Source organism: Chiloscyllium plagiosum, unplaced genomic scaffold, assembly GCF_037043375.1.
Source record: "Chiloscyllium plagiosum isolate Xiang-an unplaced genomic scaffold, Cpla_swu_hap1 HiC_scaffold_9, whole genome shotgun sequence".
NCBI lineage: Eukaryota > Metazoa > Chordata > Chondrichthyes > Orectolobiformes > Hemiscylliidae > Chiloscyllium > Chiloscyllium plagiosum.
Genome location: NW_028270147.1, coordinates 59,446,193 through 59,470,280, shown reverse-complemented (window position 1 = coordinate 59,470,280; position 24,088 = coordinate 59,446,193).

The following is a 24,088-nucleotide window of genomic DNA, read 5'->3' as shown; positions in this document are numbered from 1 at the left end:
TGTCTTTTCCCTGGGTTGGGGAAGTCAGAACTAAAGGGCATAAGTTTAGGGTGAGAAGGGAAGGATTTAAAAAGAACCTGAGGGACAACTTTTTCACACAGAGGGTGGTACGTGTAGGAATGTGATCCCGGAGGAAGTGGTGGAGGCTGGTACAATTATAACATTTAAAAGGCATTTGGATGAGTATATGAATAGGAAGGGTTTAGAAGGGTATGGATCAAGTGCCAGGCAAATGAGACTAGCTTAATTTAGGATGGACGAGTTGGACCGAAGGGTCTGTTTCTGTGCTGTACATCTTTATGATCTATTACAATGTATTGATGAATTGGTGTTATTGGTCAAACAAAATGGAAGGCAGTCCATATTTGAAAAATGACAGAACCCAAACTGAGCATTAGTCAGCAGGTTATTACTGGAAATCTGGTTTCCAGCATCTGCAGTCATTGTTTTACCTCGTTGATTTTAACCCTACTGCGAATTCTCTTGCAAGGAAGCCTGCCTTGAAGAAGATTTCCTCCTCTCTCTACAAGAATCTCAGGGAGTCCCTCTCCCACTGCAACTCCCAGGTCATTTCCTCTGCCCTGAAGCTCTTCAACCATGTCCTGAAACAAATTCGCTACCACAGCCACATTTGCTTCCTCAGTGCCTGCCTCTGTAACCAACTCATCCCACACGGACTCCGGACCACCTTTAAACCAGCAGAGTTCGGACCCGAACAGGACAAACAGTACAGATTACAGATTCAAAAACACCAGCAACAGTTCTCCTTCAAGATCCTCCGCTCCACACTTGCAGCAATGCGCCGGCACCTAACCTCTCTACAGTCAGCCCTGCCTCAGCTGAGGGCCACACTCTCTCAGAATTGCAAAGGACCCACTCTGTACTACATCCTCAGGAGAATTCATACATTCAATAAACAGTATTTCAACACCATCTCAAACATTAAAAACTGTAAGTACAACAAACTTTTATCTACCCACCTCCATAACCAGCGCTCCTCAAACAATCCAGAAGATTCCCCATCATGGCCACTCCCACAACACTTCCACCCCTCACAATTCCTCATGCATCGCATGTGACATCACTTCCGCCCCTCACATCATCGCTGATGCCACATGCTCAGTGACTTCCTCCACCCCTACTGCCGTTGTCACCACCACTTCCGCCCCCACCAGCGGCACTCACCTGCATTCTGCTGACATGCCTCCCATAGACCCCACTGTCACTATCCCCATCCCCCAGAACCCCGAGGGGAACACTACCCCTGCTCATGACTTCACCCCCATTCACCCCACCATCACACCCACTCCAGTTACAGGTTCCGCCCCCACTCCCAGCTCTACACCCACTCCAGATCCGAGCTCCCAGCCCTGCCGAGTTTTCACCATCCCTCCAGACCTTCCCCTCACTGAGGACGAACGATCAGTCCTCAGCAAAGGACTCACCTTCATCCCCCGCCATCCACGCATCAATGAATTTAATACACGCCGTGATGTCGAACAATTCTACCGTCGCCTCCACCTCCGAGCTTACTTTCACAATCAGGATTCCCGCCCACCTTCAGAGGACCCCTTTGCCCACCTCCAACACACTGCATCCACCTGGACACCCCGTGCTGGCCTATTACCTGCCCTCGATCTCTTCATTTCCAACTGCCGCCGGGACATTAACTGCCTCAACCTGTCTACCGCCCTCCCCCACTCCAACCTCTCACCCTCACAACGAGCAGCCCTCCAATCCCTCTGCTCCAATCCCAACCTCACCATCAAGCCAGCGGATAAAGGGGGAGCAGCGGTAGTCTGGCGCACTGACCTCTAAACCGCTGAAGCCAAACATCAACTTGAGGACTCCTCTTCCTACCGCCCCTCGACCATGACCCCACCCACCATCCCCAAACCATCACCTCCCAGACCGTACAGACCTCATCACCTCAGGAGAGCTCCCACCCACAGCTTCTAACCTCATAGTCCGGGAACCCCGCACTGCCTGGTTCTACCTCCTTCCCAAGATCCACAAGCCTGACAACCCTGGCCGACCCATTGTCTCATCATGCTCCTGCCCCACTGAACTCATCTCTACCTACCTCGACACTGTCCTATCCCCCCTAGTCCAGGAACTCTCCACATACATTCGAGACACCACCCACGCCCTCCACCTCCTCCAAGACTTCCGTTTCCCGGCCCCCAACGCCTCATCTTCACCATGGATATCCAATCCCTCTACACCTCCATCCGCCATGACCAGGGTCTCCAAGCCCTCCGTTTTTTCCTCTCCAGACGTCCCCAACAGTACCCTTCCACCGACACTCTCATTTGTTTGGCCAAACTGGTCCTCACCCTTAACAATTTCTCCTTTGAATCCTCCCACTTCCTCCAGACCAAAGGGGTAGCCATGGGAACATGTATGGGCCCCAGCCATGCCTGTCTCTTTGTTGGATACGTAGAGCAGTTGATCTTCCGCAATTACACCGGCACCACTCCCCACCTCTTCCTCCGCTACATTGGTGACTACATTGGCGCCACCTCGTGCTCCCACGAGGAGGTTGAGCAATTCATCAACTTCACCAACACATTCCACCCTGACCTTAAATTTACCTGGACCATCTCTGACACCTCCCTCCCCTTCCTGGACCTCTCCATCTCCATTAATGATGACCGACTTGACACTGACAATTTTTACAAACCCACCGACTCCCGCAGCTCCATGGATTACACCTCTTCCCACCCTACCTCTTGCAAAAATGCCATCCTGTATTCCCAATTCCTCCGACTCCGCCGGATCTGCTCTCAGGAGGACCAGTTCCACCACAGAATGCACCAGATGGCCTCCTTCCCACGTGGTTAAAGATGCCCTCCAACGCATCTCATCTACATCCCGCACCTCCGCCCTCAGACCCCACCCCTCCAACCGTAACAAGGACAGAACGTCCCTGGTGCTCACCTTCCACCCTACCAACCTTCGCATAAACCAAATCATCCGCCGACATTTCCGCCACCTCCAAACAGACCCCACCACCAGGGATATATTTCCCTCCCTACCCCTTTCCGCCTTCCGCAAAGACCATTCCCTCCGTGACTACCTGGTCAGGTCCACGCCCCCCTACAACCCACCCTCCCATCCTGGCACTCTCCCCTGCCACCGCAGGAACTGTAAAACCTGCGCCCACACCTCCTCCCTCACCTCTATTCAAGGCCCTAAAGAAGCCTTACACATCCATCAAAGTTTTACTTGCACATCCACTAATATCATTTATTGTATCCGTTGCTCCCGATGCGGTCTCCTCTACATTGGGGAGACTGGGCGCCTCCTAGCACAGCGCTTTAGGGAACATCTCCGAGACACCCGCACTAATCAACCACACCGCCCCGTGGCCCAACATTTCAACTCCCCCTCCCACTCTGCCGAGGACATGGAGGTCCTCCTTCACCTGGGCCTCCTTCACCGCCGCTCCCTCACCACCAGATGCCTCGGAACACTTCAACCCCAGGGCATCAATGTGGACTTCAACAGTTTCCTCATTTCCCCTTCCCCCACCTCACCCTAGTTCTAAACTTGCAGCTCAGCACTGTCCCCATGACTTGTCCGGACTTGTCCTACTTGCCTATCTCCTTTTCCACCTATCCACTCCACCCTCTCCTCCCTGACCTATCACCTTCATCCCCTCCCCCACTCACCCATTGTACTCTATGCTACTTTCTCCCCACCCCCACCCTCCTCTAGCTTATCTCTCTACGCTCCAGGCTCACTGCCTTTATTCCTGATGAAGGACTTTTGCCCGAAACGTCGATTTCGAAGCTCCTTGGATGCTGCCTGAACTGCTGTGCTCTTCCAGCACCACTAATCCAGAAGCAGGTTATTACTGATTAAGTGCTACTGATAACATCTCCATCAATTTACTGACAATTGAGAGTAAACTGATTGAATAGTAATTAACTGAATTGGATTTATTCTGATTTTTTGTGAAATGTTTGCACACTGTAATGTTAATGTCTGCATTGCAACTGTACAAACTAACTATGGACACTGTTATTCTTGGAGCACACGTCTTCCCTACTACAGCCAGGATGCTGTCAGAGCCCATAGTCCTTGTAACCATTATTATCAGCCATTTGTTGATATCATGTGAAGTAAACTGAATTGTCTAAAGACTGGCATGTTCCAGACCCAGAGGCATTACAATCACACACTGTACCTGTTTGGTCATCATATTCCACCAGCGTTCTCCTCTGTCCGAAAGCTACAAAGATATTTACCCAACGATCTGCACACATATACTGCCTCACACTTGACAATGCTGGGAAGAGCCAAGGATTTCAGAAGTGTCTTAGGACTGTGAGTGGGTAGGGGAAGGGAGGAGAGGAGTGTGGATGGGGGAATGCATTGAGTTTTGGGGAGTCAAGTCCGAGATGGATATGGTTGGGTCAGTGTGGTCAGGCTGGCAGTGGGGAGAGAGGAGTAGTTTGGGTACAAGGAGCTATCAGGCCAGCAGGGGAAGAGGGTTACTGGGGAGTGGTCAGGCTTGTGACAGGGAGGTCCCATATCTGGGATGGAATGGAATCAGGCTGGCACGGGGAATAGAATGGGTTCCACTCTGGTCAAGAAAGAGCTGACTACACTATTCCAATTTTCCAGCTCTTGATCCATAACCCCGAAGGCTATGGCAACACGTGAATATATAAAGGCTACTAAAATGTTACAAGATTTCTGATTCAATCACTTTTTCAGGCAGTGAGTTCCAGACTCCCATCACCTTTTTGTGACTTAACCAGCATTTTAGATAATTCCAGCATAACCTCCTTGTTCTTTTATTCTATGCTTTCACTAATAAAGTCAAGTATTTTACAGGTCCTTGACAAGACCACACTTGGATACTGATAACTGGGGAACCAAGAACTTGGGGTCACAGTCTAAATGTATGGGATAAGTCACTTTTGACCGAAATGAGGAGAAAGGTCTTTGCCTCGATAATGCTGGGTAGGTGGAATTCACAACCACAGAAAATAATGTTGTCTAAAATATTAAATGTTGTCAAGAAGGAGTTAGGTATACTTCTTAGGGCTAAAGGGATCAAAGATTATAGGGAGAAAGTAGGAACATGGTACCGAATTGAATGACCAGCCATAATCATGTTAAATGTTGGAGCAGGCTCATAGGATTGAATGGCCTACTCCTGCTACTACTTTCTACCTTTCTATTCCACATGCCTTCTTAACCAACATATTTACTTGCTGTGCTACCTTCAGGGATCAGTGATATGCACATTGAAATCCCTTACATCTTCAGTACTTTCCAGGGTTCTATCATTCACATTGTAATCGTACATCTCAAATGCCCTCCTCAAGTGCATTAACTCATATCATTCTGGGTTGAATTTCATCTGGCATTGCTCTGCCCATTGAAACTGTTCTGCAGTTTACAGTTATCGTCCTCATTATTTATCACTAGTTTTTATGACATCTTCAAACTTCCTGATCAGACCCCTTACATTTAAGTCCAAATTATTGACGTATACTACAATAGCAACAGCCCCAGTACTGAGCACTGTGGCACACCATTGGAAACAGCCTTCCAATAATGGAAATATCAACTTTTGCTTCCTGCCACTCAACTAAGTTTGGATCTAACGTTCCAGTTTGTCTTGGATTCAATGGAATCTCGGTTTCTTGACCATTCTGCTCTGAGGGACCTTATCAAAAGCCATGTCGAAAATGACAAATGCATTATCCTCATCAATATGCCTGTGTCCTCACAAATTTGTTCAAATTTGTCAAATACGTCTTTTCCTTTACAATCTATGCTGACTGTTCATGATTCATCTGTGTCTCTCCAAATGCAGATATCTTTCATCCCTCAGAATGTTATTAACTTTTCCACCACCGGAGTAAGACTAACTGGCCTGTAATTTCCTGGTCTATCCCTTCCTCCCTTTTTAAATAATGGGACAACATTAACAGTCATCCAATTCAGGGTAGGATGGACAGATTTTTTTTTGGCTCTCAGGAAATCAAGAGTTATGGGGAGCAGATACAAAAATGGAGTTGAAGCCAAAGATCAGCCATGATTTTATTGAATGGTAGCTCAGTCTCAACGGGTCATACAGTCTCCTCCTGCACCTATTTCTTGTTTTCATGTGATGTATCAAGAGAGCAACAGTAAAATTAAATAATGATAGATAATATTCACAACCAGGCTGACAGCTTTCAAAATTCGCATATGCATATAAGGAGTTTTAATAAACAAACATCATTTCAGTTTGGTTCCAATGAGACAATTAACTGACAGATCTTAATATTGAAAAACCTGCAATGCCTGTTTTAGATAACCAGATTTAATCCAAATGTTGCAATTCAGACATTCCTTCTGATGCATGCCTGTTTTACATGTCTGTTTGATTTCCTTCCATCAGTGAAATCAGTGATACTAGTGGTCAAGGAAATGTTTTGCAAATGAGCTTTTACAGGGTAAATGGACCATCTGGTATTTTCCTCAGTCATGCAGACCACACAGGCCCTAGCTTCTAACCTTAAAGTTAGCTCCATTTAATACATTTCAGCTTTAACTAGAGATGTTTAAAATATCAGTTCCCCACTGCTATCTAGTGACTCCCGACTGGAAAGCTTGTGCAAGTCAGATAAGAAAAAGAGTGTAATTTGTTGTCACACTTGCCCACTGCATGCCCAGGTAAATGCAAAAAATTATGCCAATTATTTCAAAAGGTGTTTGGCCAATCTTCCAGAAACTGCCAGATTTCAACAGAAATTGCAGAGATTCAATTTAAATAGCTGTTTATAAGTGACTGTTTATCCTGTCTCCTGGAACTGATTTCAATAATTGTCCACTCCTGACATTACTGACTGAACTGTGATTATTAGCTCTATCCCTCACTCCATTTTTGAACAAACATATAATGTTAGCAGTCATCCAACCCTCTAGCAACCCATCTGTATCCAATGAGGTCTGGAAAATGATGATCACAACATCTGCTATTTCCTCCCTGCCTCCTTTTCACAGTCTACAATATGTTTCAACCAACCCCAATGGTTTATTCAAGGCTACTAACCCTGAATATTTCCTCTCTCCCTTTGTTTATCAAATCAATATATCACATTCTTTAACTCGAATGCATTCATTGTCTCCTTCATTGTGAATGCAATGTATTCATTAAAGACCATGCCCACACCTTCTGCCTCTACACATGGGATACCTTTATTTAAAATCTTTTATGAGCCTTTCTCTTTCCTTTGCTTATCAACTTATTCTTAATGAATTAAAAATTGATTTTTGGGTTCTGCTTGCTTTCAATTGCCAATATTCTTTCCTGCCTCGCCCTCTATTTAACCTTTTGATTTTATCCCTGCACCTTCTACACTCCTTCAAGCTTTTGCAAGTATTGAGTTCTTTGTGTTGACATAAGCATTCCTTTTCTGCCTTCTCTTATACTTTAAGCCACTTGACATCCAGGGATGCTTTAGATTTGGCTGTCCCACCCTTTCTCTTCCTGTGAACATGTTTACTCTGACCCTTTGAACCCTCTTTGAATTCATCCTATTGTCCAAACATTGATTTAATTACAAGTTGCTGTTTCCAGTTGACCTTTCCTTAATTACTCCTTGCTTTAGCAAAAAAAAGGTGGGAAGAGAAATTGAGAGATCCAACAACATGCTGACCATCATGACATAAAGTTTGTTTCGTAACTACCAGGGCAAAGACTAAGGACCTTTTGCTCACAGGATGGTGACTCGCTTCCCAAGGATGACAATACCAGACTCATACATATAGAGTGGAGTTTTGAATAATTACCAGAAAGACAATTGACATCCTTAGAACTGTATCCACTATGATACAGTGACTTCAGAAGAGGAGAAGACAAAATCTTGCTGGGATAAACAAGTTCTCGAGATTTCAAAGTCTGCTGGATAAAAATGAAACCAATGCAGCTAAATCAGCAGTCAGGTAATGAACAGAGCTGCTATTCACTCAGAGAAATAAGCTGTCAGCTCTCATCTGAAGAAGTCAGTCCCACACGCCTGTTAGTGAAGTGATGATGTCAGTTTAATTCCTTGATCCATTATCCACCAAAAAATTGATGTGTAGTTTCTGACAACTGTATGCAGCACGCCAAGCTTGAAGTCAAGATTCATCAATATTTCATCATGTTTTTTGTGCTAAAAAGTTATCAATGTCTGACGAATTCTGCCGAACCACGTCTGCACAGAAAGTATTTTAAAAGTCAGTTTAATTTGTTGAAAAACATCAAAAATGCAGAAAAATTCTCTTCAGGTTTGACATCAATATACTATAATACTAATGGTCAAATCAATCCTATTGCAATACATGTACTGTGATATGCAGTTTCATTTTGTGTTTGCATTTTCTTAATATCTGTTTTGATATTCTTTTCCTTGGGAAATGTATGTGGAAGCCAGGTCAAAGAATGAGCAGGGTCATTTATGACAACATGAACATACAAACATACCAATTAGAAATGGGTGATTTGGCCCCTTGAACCTGTACCATCATTTAATTAGATCATGGCTGAAAGTTTTTAAAATCCCACATACTCATCTGCACCTGATAACTTTTGTTTCTTTTGCCTAACACGAAGCATCGGAGGTTGAGGAGTGACCTTTTAAAGGTTTATAAGGTCATGAGGGCTATGGATAGGATGAATAGAACAAAGTCTTTCTCCCAGGGTGGGGAGTCCAAAATTAAAGAACATAGGCTTAAGGTGAGAGAGGAAAAATATAAAAGAGACCTAAGGGGAAGGTTTTTCAGGCAGAGGGTGGTGCTGTATGGAATGAGGTGCCAGAGGAAGTGATGGAGGCTGGACAATTACAACATTTAAAAGGTATCTGGATGGGTATATGATTAGGAAGGATTTTGAGGAATTTTTATCGGCCAAATGCTGGTAAATGGGACTGGATTAATTTATGATATCTGGTTAACATGGACGAGTTGGACTGAAGAGTCTGTTCCCACGCTGTACAACTCTATGACTCTAATCTATCTTCAACTCCCTTGAAGGATTCATTGACCCCACTTTCTAAGATATCATTCCAAAGCTGCACAAACACTGAAAGAAAAGAAATCCTCATATCCATCTTAAAATTCTCTTCAATCTCTCATGGTTTAGGGTATAACATATTGTCATGAATGCAAAATTGTTTAGCTAATAGCAAACAGAATAGACTTCTTTTCTTTTTGTCAAGATGCAATGAATGGCATATCACAAGTATCGGTGACGGGGTCTCACTTTTTTACAATTTACCTAATTAGCTTGGATGAAGGGACTGAAGGTATGGTTGCTAAATAATGCTGATGATGTAGATGGAAAATTATGTTGTGAAGAGGATGACAAGGAAGCTACAAAGAAGTACAGATAGGCTTACATGAGTGAGTAAAGATCTGGGCATGAAATATAATGTAGAAAATGTGAAATTATCAATTTTAGCAGGCAGAATAAAAAAGATGAATTTAATCTAAACAGTGAAAGATTGTAGAGCTGTCAGATGTAGAGGGATCTGGGGATCCTCGTCCATGATTCTCAAGAATTTTGTATGCTGGCACAGCATTGTTGTGGGCGGCACGGTGGCACAGTGGTTAGCACTGCTGCCTCACAGCGCCAGAGACCCGGGTTCAATTCCCGACTCAGGCGACTGACTGTGTGGAGTTTGCACATTCTCCCCGTGTCTGCGTGGGTTTCCTCCGGGTGCTCCGGTTTCCTCCCACAGTCACAAAGATGTGTGGGTCAGGTGAATTGGCCATGCTAAATTGCCCGTAGTGTTAGGTTAAAGGGGTAAATGTAGGGGTATGGGTGGGTTGCGCTTCGGCGGGTCGGTGTGGACTTGTTGGGCCGAAGGGCCTGTTTCCACACTGTAAGTAAGTAATCTAATCTAATCTAAGTAATCTAATCTAATCTAATCTAAAGTAATTATGAAAGCTAATGGAATGCTATTGTTTATAGTTTCTGTTACACAGAGTCCTGGTAAAATTACATATGGAGTATCACCTGCAGTATTAGTTTTCTCAGACTGATACCTAGAATGGGTGGGTTATGTTATGAGGAAAAGTTGGACAGACTAGGCTTGTAGATCCTGGAGTTTAGAAAATAAGATTCTGGATTAGTGGTGCTGGAAGAGCACAGCAGTTCAGGCAGCATCCAAGGAGCAGTGGTGGACTTTAATCTAGACTCTGATCTCCAGCATCTGCAGTCCTCATTTTTGCCGAGTTGATTTTAACCTTACTGCGAGTACTCTTGCCTACCTCGAAGATGTTCTCCTCCGCTCCCTGCAAAGATTTCAGTGAGTTTCTCTATCATTGTAAACCCAGGTCATCTCCTCTGCCCTGAAGCTCTTCAACCATGTCCAAAAACAAGCTTGCTACTACAGCCACATCTGCTTCCTCAGTGCCTGCTTCTGCAACCAACTGATCCCACAGGGACTCCGGACAACATTCAAACCAGCATAGTTTGGATCCAAACAGGACAACCAGCACACACTACAAATTCAAAACCACCAGCAACGGTTCTCCTTCAAGATCCTCCGCTCCACACTCACAGCCATATGACGCCATGTAATCTCTCTACAGTCAGCTATGCCTCAACTGACAGCCGCACTCTCTCAGAACTGCAAAGGACCCCTTCTGTACTATATCATAAGAAGACTTCATACTCTCAAAAAACAGTATTTCTAAACCATTTCAAACATCAAAAACTGTAAGTACAACAAACCTTTATATACCCACCTCCATAACCAGCACTCCACAAACATTCCAGAAGCTTCCCCCGGTCTCCGGAACTGCTCAGCCACCATTAGTCATGAGGCTGGTACAGCTACAATCCCCACATTCCTGATGAAGGGCTTTTGCCTGAAACGTCGATTTTTCTGCTCCTCAGATGCTGCCTGACCCGCTGTGCTTTTCCAGCACCACTCTAATCTAGACCCTTACCATTAAGTGTATGAGTTCTGCTAAGATTTGTTTTCCCAAATGCAGCACCTCACATTTATCTAAATTAAACTCCATCTGCCACTTCTCAGCCCATTGGCCCATCTGATCAAGATCCCATTGTATATTTGAGGTAGCCTGCACTGTCCACTACACCTCCAATTTTGGTCTCTTCTGCAAACTTACGAACTATACCTCTTAAGCTCACATAGAACATAGAACATAGAACAGTACAGCACAGAACAGGCCCTTCAGCCCATGATGTTGTGCCGACCATTGATCCTCATGTAAGGTAAACCTAATATACGAACCCTCAAATTTCTGTGACCATATGCATGTCCAGCAGTCTCTAAAATATCGCCAATGACCTAGCTTCCACAACTGCTGCTGGCAATGCATTCCATGTTCTCACAACTCTCTGCGTAAAGAACCTGCCTCTGACATCCCTCTATACTTTCCGCCAAACAGCTTAAAACTATGACCCCTCGTGTTAACAATTTCTGCCCTTGGGAAAAAGTCTCCGGCTATCAACTCTATCTATGCCTCTCATTATCTTGTACACCTCAATTAGGTCCCCTCTCGTCCTTCTTTTTTCCAATGAAAAAAGTCCGAGCTCAGTCAACCTCTCTTCTTAAGATAAGCCCTCCATTCCAGGCAGCATCCTGGTAAACCTCCTCTGAACCCTCTCCAAAGTATCCACATCTTTCCTATAATAAGGTGACCAGAACTGGACACAGTATTCCAAGTGTGGTCTAACCAAAGTTTTATAGAGCTGCAACAAGATCTCATGGCTTTTAAACTCAATCCCCCTGTTAATGAAAGCCAAAACACCATATGCTTTCTTAACAACCCTGACCACTTGGGTGGCCATTTTAAGGAATCTATGTACTTGCACACCAAGATCCCACTGTTCCTCCACACTGCCAAGAATCCTGTCTTTAATCCTGTACTCAACTTTCAAGTTCGATCTTCCAAAATGCATCACTTCGCATTTATCCATGTTGAACTCCATCTGCCACCTCTCAGCCCATCTGTGCATCCTGTCAATGTCGCGCTGCAGCCTGCAACAGCCCTCTATACTGTCAACGACACCTCCAACCTTTGTGTCATCTGCAAACTTGCTAACCCATCCTTCAATCTCCTCATCCAAGTCATTAATAAAAATTACAAACAGTAGAGGCCCAAGGACAGAGCCCTGTGGAATACCACTTACCACTGACTTCCAGGCAGAATACTTTCCTTACACTACAACTCGCTGTCTTCTGTTGACCAGCCAATTATGTATCCAGACAGCTAAATTTCCCTGTATCCCATTCCTCCTGATCTTCTGAACGAGCCTACCATGGGGAACCTTATCAAATGCCTTGCTGAATTCCATATACACCACATCTACCGCTTGACCCTCATCAACTTGTCTAGTAACATCCAAATCATTTATATAAATGACAAAAAGTAGTGGACCCATCACTGATCCTTATGGCACTCCACTGGTCACAGACTCCAGTCTAAAAACAACCTTCCACCACCACCTTCTGTCTTCTACCTTTGAGCCAGTTTTATATCCTAATGGCTGGTTGTCCCTATATTCCATGAGATCTAACCTTGCTAACCAGTCTTCCATGGGGAACCTTGTTGAACGCCTTACTGAAGTCCATGTAGATCACATCTACCACTCTGCCCTCATCAATCCCATTTGCTACTTCTTCAAAAAACTCAATTAAGTTTGTGAGACTTGATTTCCCACGCACAAAGCCATGTGGACTATCCCAAATCAGTCCTTTCCATTCCAAATACATGTACATCCTGTCCCTCAGGATTCCCTCCAACAACTTGCCCATCACCGACGTCAGGCTCACCAGTTTATAGTTCACTGACTTGTCCTTACCATCTTCTTAAACAGTGGCACCACGTTAGCCAACCTCCAGTCTGCCGGCATCTCACCTGTGACTATCGATGATACAAATTTCTCAGCAATTGGCCCAGCAATCACTTCCCAAGCCTCCCACAGAATTCTAGGGTACACCTGATCAGGTCCTGAGGATTTATCCACTTTTATGTGTTTCAAGACATCCAGCACTTCCTCCTATGTAATATGGACATTTTTCAAGATGTCACCATCTATTTCCCTACATTCTATATCTTCCATGCCCTTTTCCACAGTAAATATTGATGCAAAATATTTGTTTAGTATCTCCCCCATCTCCTGCGTCTCCACACAAAGGCTGCCTTGCTGATCATTGAGGACCCTTATTCTCTCCCTCGTAACCCTTTTGCCCTTAATGTATTTGTAAAAACCCTTTGGATTCTCCTTAACTTTATTTGCCAAAGCTATCTCATGTCCCTTTTCTGCCCTCCTGATTTCTCTCTTAAGTATACTCCTACTGCCTTTATACTCTTCTAAGGATTCACTCGATCTATCTTGTCTATACCTGACATAAGCTTCCTTCTTTTTCTTAACCAAACCCTCAATTTCTTTAGTCATCCAGCATTCCCTACATGTATCAGCCTTTCCTTTCACCCTAACAGGAATATACTGTCTCTGGACTCTCGTTATCTCATTTCTGAAGGCTTCCCATTTACAGCTGTCACTTTATCTGCGAATCTCTGCGCCCAATCAGCTTTTGAAAGTTGTTGCTTCATAGCATCAAAATTGGCCTTCCTCCAATTTAGCACTTCAACTTTTAGATCTGGTCTATCTTTTTCCATCACTATTTTAAAACTAATAGAATTATGGTCCCTGGCCTCAATGTGCTCCTCCACTGACACCTCAGTCACCTGCCCTGCCTTATTTCCCAAGAGTAGGTCAAGTCTTGCATCTTCTCTAGTAGGTACATCCACATACTGAATCAGAAAATGTTCTTGTATACACTTCACAAATTCCTCTCCATCTAAACCCTTAACACTACAGTTGTCCCAGTCTATGTTTGGAAAGTTAAAATCCCCTACCATAACTACCCTATTATTCTTACAGATAACTGAGATCTCCTTACAAATTTGTTTCTTAATTCCCGTCTGACTATTAGGGGGTCTATAATACAATCCCAATAAGGTGATCATCTCTTTCTTATTCTCAGTTCCACCCAAATAACTTCCCTGGATGTATTCCCATGAATATCCTCCCTCAGTACAGCTGTAATGCTATCCCTTATCAAAAAACGCCACTATCCCTCCTCCTTTCCCTCCCTTTCTATCCTTCCTGTAGCATTTGTATCCTGGAACACTATGCTGCCAGTCCTGTCCATCCCTGAGCCATGTTTCTGTAATTGCAATGATATCCCAGTCCCATGTTCCTAACCATACCCTGAGTTCATCTGCCTTCCCTGTTAGGCCCCTTGCATTGAAACAAATGAAGTTTAATTCATCAATCCTACTTTGTTCTCTGCTTTGTCCCTGCCTGCCATGACTGTTTGACTCGCTCCTTTTGTCAACTGTACCAGTCTCAGCTTGATCTCTTTCCTCATTATCTCCCTAGGTCCCACCTCCCCCTGCTCATCTTAATAAAGTTTAAATCCTCTTGAGCAGCTCTAGCAAATCTCCCTCCCAGTTGTTTAGTCAGCTTCCAATTCAGGTGCAATCAGTTCTTCTTGTACAGGTCACTTCTACCCCAGAAGAGAATCCAATGATCCAAAAATGTGAACCCTTCTCCCATACACCAGCTGTGCATTCATCTGCTCTATCTTCCTATTCCTACCCTCACTAGCTCGCAGCACCGGAAGTCATCCAGATATTATTACTCTCGAGGATCTCCTTTTTAAATTCCTGCCTAACTCTATATTCTCCCTTCAGAATCTCATCCTTTTCCCTTCCTATGTCATTGGTTCCAATGTGGACAATGACCTCCTGCTGACCCCTCTCCGCCTTGAGAACATTCTGCACCCTCTCTGAGACATCTTTGATCCCGGCACCAGGGAGGCAACACATCATTCTGGTTTTACGCTGCTTGCCACAGAAACGTCTGTCTGTGCCTTGGACTAGAGAGTCCCCGAACAGATCCCCTACAAAAAACAGTTCTGTATCTTGGGAACTGGTTTTTCCACAAATTCCAATGTTAGACCATCTCTAGTGTTGAATTTGCTTGGAAATACTCATTCTCTTTTCATTTCTTCTCAATGTATTTTATTACTGTGAAAATATTTTATACTATAGGATTTCAATTTTCTTTTAAATTTGATGTTCTATAAGCTTGTCTTTTTTGTATTCAGAAGTACAATTTAGAATTTTAAAAATTTATAGCAATATTCTCAAAATCTTGTCAGATTCTCTTAAATGTTTCAAAGCTTGTAAATTCTGTTAAATATTTTGGTCTGATGGTTAGTATGACCTTCCTGGTTTTAGGAATCAAAATGGAGAATTCTACCTCTTTTGTTCTTTCCAGGTAAATTTGATCAAAATGATTTACACTCTTTGCCTGTCTTGTTGAGATGACTTTTGCATTTCACCCACTACTTTCCTGATAAAAGATGAACAATATGATATTTTGAAATAATTTAATTTAGAAAAACAATTATTGACATTATCAAGAATTAACAACTAGACTGACTATTAGATTAGATTCCCTACAATGTGGAATCAGGCCCTTCTGCCCAACCAGTCCACACCAACTTCCCGAAGAGTAACTCAGCCAGACCCACTTCCCTCTGACTAATGCACCTATCACTATGGGAAATTTAGTATGGCTAATCCACCTGACCTGCACATATTCGGACTGTGGGAGGAAACCCACACAGACAGGGAGAATGTGCGAACTCCACACAGACAGTAGCCCAAGGTTGGAAGTGAACCTGGGACCCTGGTGCTATGAAATAGCAGTGCTAACCACTGAGTCAACATACCACCCATTATCACACATTATATAATTTCTTGCCTGTAATTTGCTTATGTGACTAAATTTGTCTTTGACTGCTTTTAACTTTGCTCCCAATGTTGATAGTTTGAATTAAAACTTGGCCTCATATTTAACATTTTCTGTGCACCTTGTTATATTACCTTTGAAATAATAGTATTGCTCATTTGAATGATAAATACTACTTATCACTCTTTTCCTTCAGCTTCCCAGACCAACATTGCACCCTGCAGTTCAGTGTTTTCACCCTTTCCATAAGACCATAAGACATAAGAGTGGAAGAAAGCCATTTGGCCCATACACTCCACTCCGCCATTCAATCATGGCTGATGGGCATTTCAACCCACTTACCCGCACTCTCCCCGTAGCCCTTAATTCCTTGGGATATCAAGAATTTATCAATTTCTGCCTGGAAGACATTTAATGTCCTAGCCTCCACTGCACTCTGTGGCAATGAATTCCACAGGCTCACCACATTTTGGCTGAAGAAATGTCTCCTCATTTCCGTTCTAAATCGACCCCTTCTAACTCTGAGGCTGTGCCCATGGGTCCTAGTCTCCCCGACTCACAGAAACAAATTCCCAGCGTCAACTCTTCCAAGCCTTGCATTACCTTATAAGTTCCTATTACATCTCCCCTCAACCTTCTAAACTCTAATGAATACAATGCCAGGATCCTCAGCCGTTCATCGTATATTAGGCCTACCATTCCAGGGATCATCCGTGTGAATCTCCACTGGACACACTCCAGTGCTAGTATTCCTGAGGTGTGGGGCCCAAAATTGGACACAGTATTCTAGATGGGGCCTAACTAGAGCTTTATAAAGTCTCAGTAGCACAATGCTGCTTTTATATTCCAACCCTCTTGAGATAAACGACAACATTACATTTGCTTTCTTAACCACGAACTCAACCTGCAAGTCAACATTTAGAGAATCCTTGACTAGCACTCCCAGATCCCTCTGTACGTTGGCTTTATGAATTTTCTCACTGTTTAGAAAATAATCCATGCCTGTATTCTTTTTTCCAAATTGCAAGACCTCGCAACTGCTCACGTTGAATTTTATCATCCATTTCCTGGACCACTCTCCTAAACTGTCTAAGTCTTTCTGCAGCCTCCCCACCTCCTCAGAACTACCTGCCTGTCTGCCTAACTTCATACCATCGGCAAACTTCGCCATGATGCCCCCAGTCCCTTCATCCAGATCATTAATATATAAAGTAGACAGCTGCGGCCCCAACACTGAACCCTGCAAGACACTTGTCGCTAGTAGCCATTCTGAAAAAGAACCTTTTATCAAAACTCTCTGCCTTCTGTCAGACAGCTAATCCTCAGTCCATGCCAGTAGCTCACCTCGAACACCATGGGCCCTCACCTTACTCAGCAGCCTCCCGTGAGGCACCTTATCAAAGGCCTTTTGGAAGTCTAGGTAGATAACATCCACTGGGTTTCCCTGGTTTAACCTACTTGTTACCTCTTCAAAGAAATCTAACAGGTTTGTCAGGCATGACCTCCCCTTACTAAATCCATGCTGACTTGTTCTAATCTGATACTGCACTTCCAAGCATTTAGGAATCTTATCCTTTACAATGGATTCTGGAAGTTTACGTACAACCGAGGTTAGGCTAACCAGCCTGTAATTTTCCATCTTCTTTCTTGATCCTTTCTTGACCAAGAGGGTTACAACAACGAATTTCCAATCATCTGGGACTTTCCCTGACTCCAGTGATTGTTGAAAGATCACAACGAATGCCTGTGCTATTTCTTCAGCCACATCCCTCAGAACTCTAGGATGTAGCCCATCGGGGCCAGGAGATATATCAATTTTTAGACCTTTTAGCTTTTCTAGTGCTTTCTGTTTTGTAATGGCAGCCATACTCAACTCTGCCACCTGACTGTCCTTAATTGTTGGGATATTACTCATGTCTTCCACTGTGAAGACTGACACAAAGTATTTATTAAGTTCTTCAGCTATTTCCTTATCTCCCATCACTTGCCTTCCTGCATCAGTTTGGTGTGGCCCAATTTCTACTTTTGCCTCTTGTTTGTTTCTTATGTATTGAAAGAAGCTTTTACTATCATTTCTAATATTACTGGCGAGCTTAGCTTCATATTTGATCCTCTCCTTCCTTATTTCTCTCTCTGTTATCCTCTCTTTGTTTTTGTAGCCTTCCCAATCTACTGATTTCCTAGTGCTCTTGGCCATTTTATAGGCTCTCTCTTTTTCTTTGATACATTTCCTGACTTTCTTTGTCAGCCATGGCTGTCTAGTCCCCCTCCAGATAATCTTTCTTTTATTTGGGATGAACCGCTGTACTGTGTCCTCAATTACACCCAGAAACTCCTGCCATTATTGCTCTACCGTCTTCCTCATTAGGCTCTGCTTCCAGTCGATGTTCGTCAGTTCCTCTCTCATACCCCTGTACATCCGATTTTGCCTTCTCTCTTTCAGACTGCAGACTGAACTCTACCATATTATGATCATTGCATCTGAAGTGTTCCCTTATTTTAAGATCTTTTATAAAGTCTGGCTTATTCCCTGAGGAACTTAACTTACAGGTGGAGCCTGATGTCATTTGCTTCTCTCCCAGATTACAGCTCAGATCTACTCCTTTACTGCTCAAGCATGACTATCTGTAACACAAACTGGCTTTTCTTTTAGCACTCTTTTCCCCAAGTCTAACCGCTTTTCCATCTCAGAGTGCAGCAACCCAATTTCCAATTTCCACAAACCTGTGCTGACACTTTTCAGCTGTTTACTGACAAGCTGTTCCTTCCTTAAAAATGAATGCCCTGAAAATAGAAATATTTTTTTTTGCAGAATGTTCTCTTTTCCTTTCTACCTGGATTCTTTTCACTGTTGGTCTCTTGGTGCTGAGTGTCAGAGTGTCAGTGCTCACTGCAGCTACCGTATTGTAATCATGATGGTAAGTTCTGAGTACACTCGGTAGAATGGTGCCACCAATCCTTCATCCAGTGTTAGTCCAGGGGCTTTTCAAGCACTGGAGAAAGATGAACCTCAAATAAAGTTTGGCAGAAGAGGCTCTTGTCCTTGATAGTAAAATTAGGTTTATTGCATCTTAGTATCTATAGATGGTTTTCATTTTACTGATAGTAGTATGGGGAGGAGAAGTCATAAATGCCCAAGACTCCCCATGCTCCACCCAGTGGCTATTTTGCATATCAGCATATGCAGTGCTTCTTATGGATTAACCCTTTCTTATCCATTATCTTATACAAAAGGTATAACATCTCAATTCTCACATCATTCCAGTAGTATTTTTTGATTTTTCCAATGCCTCCATGTTCTTTTTATAACACGTACAGCAGAACTATTCACAATATTTCAATTCTGGGCTAACTGGTGCCCTATAAAAAGTCCTGTATTTAATTGGAATTCAACACAGTATTAACTACAGCCCCAAGTTGATGTCACCCAGAATTTTGAAATTTGACTTCATGTTCTCCAAATCCAAATAATTTATGTAAATTGTGAACAATAGTGAACACGGTGTTAATCCTTTTTGAACACTATTTCTCATCATTTGCCATTTTAACATTAAGCCTTACTTTCAGTAATTGCCATGCAATGATTGTGAAGCTAAGAATTGTGCCTTCAGCTCAATGACAATCAGGCCCTAAGCCAAAACTCAGTACCTCTCATTCCAATGTATTCAGACACTGAAAATGATCAGTGAAAAACACTCCAAGTAATGAATGCATGAGAAATGTTTCTACAAAATTAGTGCAATTTTGCAGAAAATTGTTAGCAATTTCTAAAGAACAATATTGGTTTATTTTCCAAAGCAACCTGTTCAGAGATGTTATTACACATTACTGGAGCAGGTGAGACTTGAACCCAGACCTCTGGTTCACACACAAGGACATTATGACTGCCCCACACGAAACACTACTTTAGAAAGAAGTGATTATACTTTCTGAATGGAATTTTTGGACCAAAATATTTAATTTGGTTTGATTCCTCATTGCTGTTCTGGGTCATTGTATCATTTGGTGCCTCACACTTGTTGTCAAGACACATGGTGCTCCAGATCTGAAAACTGATATGTGGTCATTGCAGGTTATAGTTACTGGTGTACCACACAGACAGAAATGTCCCCATCATTTCAACATATTTTGATCTTCACTATGCTACCATACAAATGTTTTTAATCATTGACCCTGAATGTACAGTATATTTATTATAGGAAACAAACAGCTTATTCTTATGTCCCCTTCAATTTTCCACATTATTTCCCATCACTCATATGAAATCCAATACGGTGAATAATTCAGTTGTGACTACAAGCATTATTGAACCTATTCACTTGATAGTCAAACTTTCCAGCAGGAGTCACTGGATAGTAATTATAAATTTTACTCATTTTCAGATGTAATGCAGCAATTGTTAGTGCTCAAACCAATCAGAAATTTCAGAACTCAACACTTCTGAAAATCAAACCTACAACATTAGTGGGTGGCACGGTGGCACAGTGGTTAGCACTGCTGCCTCACAGCGCCAGAGACCCGGGTTCAATTCCCGCCTCAGGCGACTGACTGTGTGGAGTTTGCACATTCTCCCCGTGTCTGCGTGGCTTTCCTCCGGGTGCTCCGGTTTCCTCCCACAGTCCAAAGATGTGCAGGGTCAGGTGAATTGGCCATACTAAATTGCCCGTAGTGTTAGATAAGGGGTAAATGTAGGGGTATGGGTGGGTTTCGCTTCGGCGGGTCAGTGTGGACTTGTTGGGCCGAAGGGCCTGTTTCCACACTGTAATCTAATCTAATCTAATTACTGGTTCCAGGTTTATATGAAGTCACTTAACGATTTTTACTTTATTCATTCATGAGTTATGAATGTCAACTAATGAGGCCAACATTTATTACCTATCTCTAAAGTGGAGGTGATGGGTTGCACACTGTTTGGGCTTAAGTCACCCAGATTTATACTTGATGAGGAATTCCAGGATTTTTGCTGATATATGGTTCTGAGGGAAACCTGCACATGGTGTTGTTCCTGTTCACCTCCTGTCCTTGTCTTTCTAGGTGGTTGAATCAGGCTTGGAAGGTCAATTCAGACATTATGTGAACTCATTTGTGATAATGTCAAGTTATTGTATAAAACAAAACAGATATGTTTCAGATATCTTATTGGCATTGCAACGTAGTACAAAGCCAGTTTGGACTTTGTTGAGTGAACAAAAAAACCTTGAAGTGCAGGTTTATAGCTCCTTGACAGTAGAGTCGCAGTGGATAGGATAGTGAAGAAGGCATTGGCTATGCTTTCCTTTGTTGATCAGAGTATTGAGTACAGGGGTTGGAAGGTCATGTTGCAGCTGTACAGAACATTGGCTAGGCTACTGTTGGAATAATGCATGCAATTCTGGTCTCCTTCCTATCAGAAAGATGTTGTGAAATTTGAATGGGTTCAGAAAAGATTTACACAGATGTTGCCAGGCTTGGAGGATTTGAGCTATAGGGAGAGGTTAAACAGGCTGGGGCTGTTTTCCCTGGAGCTTCAGAGGCTGAGTGGTGACCTTATAGAGGTTTATAAAATCATGAGGGGCATGGATAGGATAAATAGACACAGTCTTTTCCCTGGGGTGGGGGAGTCCAGAACTAGATGGCATAGGTTTAGGGTAAGAGAGGAAAGATATAAAAAGGACCTAAGGGGCAACTTTTTCATGCAGAGGGTGGTACATGTGTGGAATGAGCTACGAGAGGAAGTGGTGGAGGCTGGTACAATTGCAACATTTAAAAGGCATTTGGATGGGTATATGAATAGGAAGGGTTTGGAGGGAAATGGGCAGGGTGCTTGCAAGTGGGACTAGATTAATTTGAGCTATCTGGTCGGCATGAATGAGTTTGACCAAAGGGTCTGTTTCCGTGTTGTACATCTCTATGATTCTATGACTTTATGAACTGATTTCAGTGTCTCTTGCTAAGTGGTGATGCTATTGAAGGTTAAAAATCACACAATGCCAGGTTATAGTCCAACAGGTTTATTTGGAAGCACTAGCTTTCAGAGTACTGCTTCTTCATCAGGTGATTGTGGAGAATAAGATTGTAAGACACAGAATTTATAGCAAAAGTTTACAGTGTGATGTAACTGAAAGTTCAGGATAACAAAGAGAGAAGGTCAGGTCTGAAGTTGTCCATATTATTTTGTAGGGCCTGAGCAGCTCTGTATTAGCTTCCAAACCTATGCTTGAACTGCTAGGAACAGCTACCCCCCTTCCAATTAGTCGAGTACTAAAATGGAAATTAAATATATAAGATCCTGATTTACAATTTAAATGCACAGTGATTGTTTCATGTACAACTGGCAGTGCACTAGCAACCACCATTGATGAGACCATGATCTTATGGTCCTCGTCTACCTATCCTACCATGAGGCCAGTACTGCCCCTTCAAAGTCAAATTTGGCAAATTATAATTTCAGTTACATCCCACTGTAAACTTTGTTATAAATTCTGTGTCTTACAATCTTATTCTCCACAATGACTGGATGAAGGAGCAGCTCTCCGAAAGCTAGTGCTTCCAAAAAAACCTGTTGGACTATAACCTGGTGTTGTGTGATTTTTAACTTTGTACACCCCAGTCCAACACCGGCATCTCCAAATCATGACTCCTATTGAAAGTTTGTGTGTGTTTTGATGTCACTTTTTATATAGCATTGAGGACACTGATAATGCAATGTTTAACGATGTACATCTACTTAAAGTATGGAGTAATCATATTAGAGGTTTGGCATCAACCATGAGCTGTTCAGAAAAAACACAGACGTACCGGGAGAACACTGGAAGGAAGAAATAATAAAAGATTAGTAAGAACATATTCAGTTTGAAACTTTGCTAATATTGATGAATGAAAGAATGCCTCGTTTTTTTAAAAAAATATACAAACAGCACCCCCTAAAGGTCATACAGACTTCTATTTAAGCAACACAAAAGAAGCAATTTTAATTTGCCAAATTTGACTGTGAAGGGGTAGTACTAAAAATGTGTTGCTGGAAAAATGCAGCAGGTCAGGCAGCATCCAAGGAACAGGAGAATCGACATTTCGGGCATGAGCATCTGCAGTCCTCACTTTCTCCTCCAAGGGGTAGTACTAGCCTCAAGGTGGGATAGATAGACGAAGACCATAAGATCATGGTCCCATCAATGGTGATTGTGAGTTCACTGCCAGTTGTACATGGAACTATCACTCTGCATTTAAATTGTAAATCAGGATCTTATATATTTAATTTCCATTTTAGTACTGGACTAATTGGAGAGAGAGGTAGCTGTTCCTATAAACCAGTTCAAGCGTAGATTTGGAAGCTAATACAGAGCTGCTCAGGCTCTACAAAAATAATATGGACAACTTCAGCCCTGACCTTCTTTCTTTGTAATCCTAAACTCCTCCCCTCCCATACTTACCTTGCTATCTAATCAGGGGCTTCTGAGCCACCCAATATCATCTATTATTTTGTGAGATATGAATGTTACTGGTAAGATAAGCATTTCTTGTCCATTGAATTGCCTTTAACTGAATGACTGGCTAGGCTATTTCAGAGGGAGGTTGAGGGTGAACCACATTCCTGTGATCTGCAGCTACATGGCAGATTTTCCTGCTGAAGACATTAGTGAACCAAATGGATTTTTACAAGGAACAACAGTTTTATAGTCAGCGTTATTAGGGCTAACCTTCAATTAGATTTATTAATTGAATTTAGATTCCAGCAGATGCAATGCTTGGATTTCCAGTTTAGAATCTGCACTACTAGTCCAGCAATGTTGTCACTATCTCCCCCAATATTGGGCTGGTCTCTGACCCTGAATAGGGGGCAGCACATGCTCCATCCAAAAATGAACAGCTACATCACAGGGTTGTAATTTTCTACTTCTGTGTACAATAAGCAGTATCAAATTAGCCATTATTTACAAGCCTCCTTCAAACTTCCTTTCTGTTTTGAACTTGGACATTTTGTCATTTGGATTTGTAAATATCAACGTCTGTGACACCTCTCATTTCCAGACTACAGGTTGACCAATTTTATGGCAGAAACAGGAACAATACAATTATTTAGGACAGAGAAGGGCCCAAAGGAGTTATCACATATAGCCGTAAAAAGACTTGTTATATTTGATGTTTTTAATGTGCTTGTTTGATAAGCTTGTCACTTTATTAATCTGGCTGATTTTGTAGTCCTGCAGCTAGGATTAAAAGTTCAGAGCCTTATTCCTGGCTGCTTGCTTCTGGAATACTGGAAACACTTGGGTATGTTTTGCCCCCTCATATTTTAAGATATAGTATAAGCCT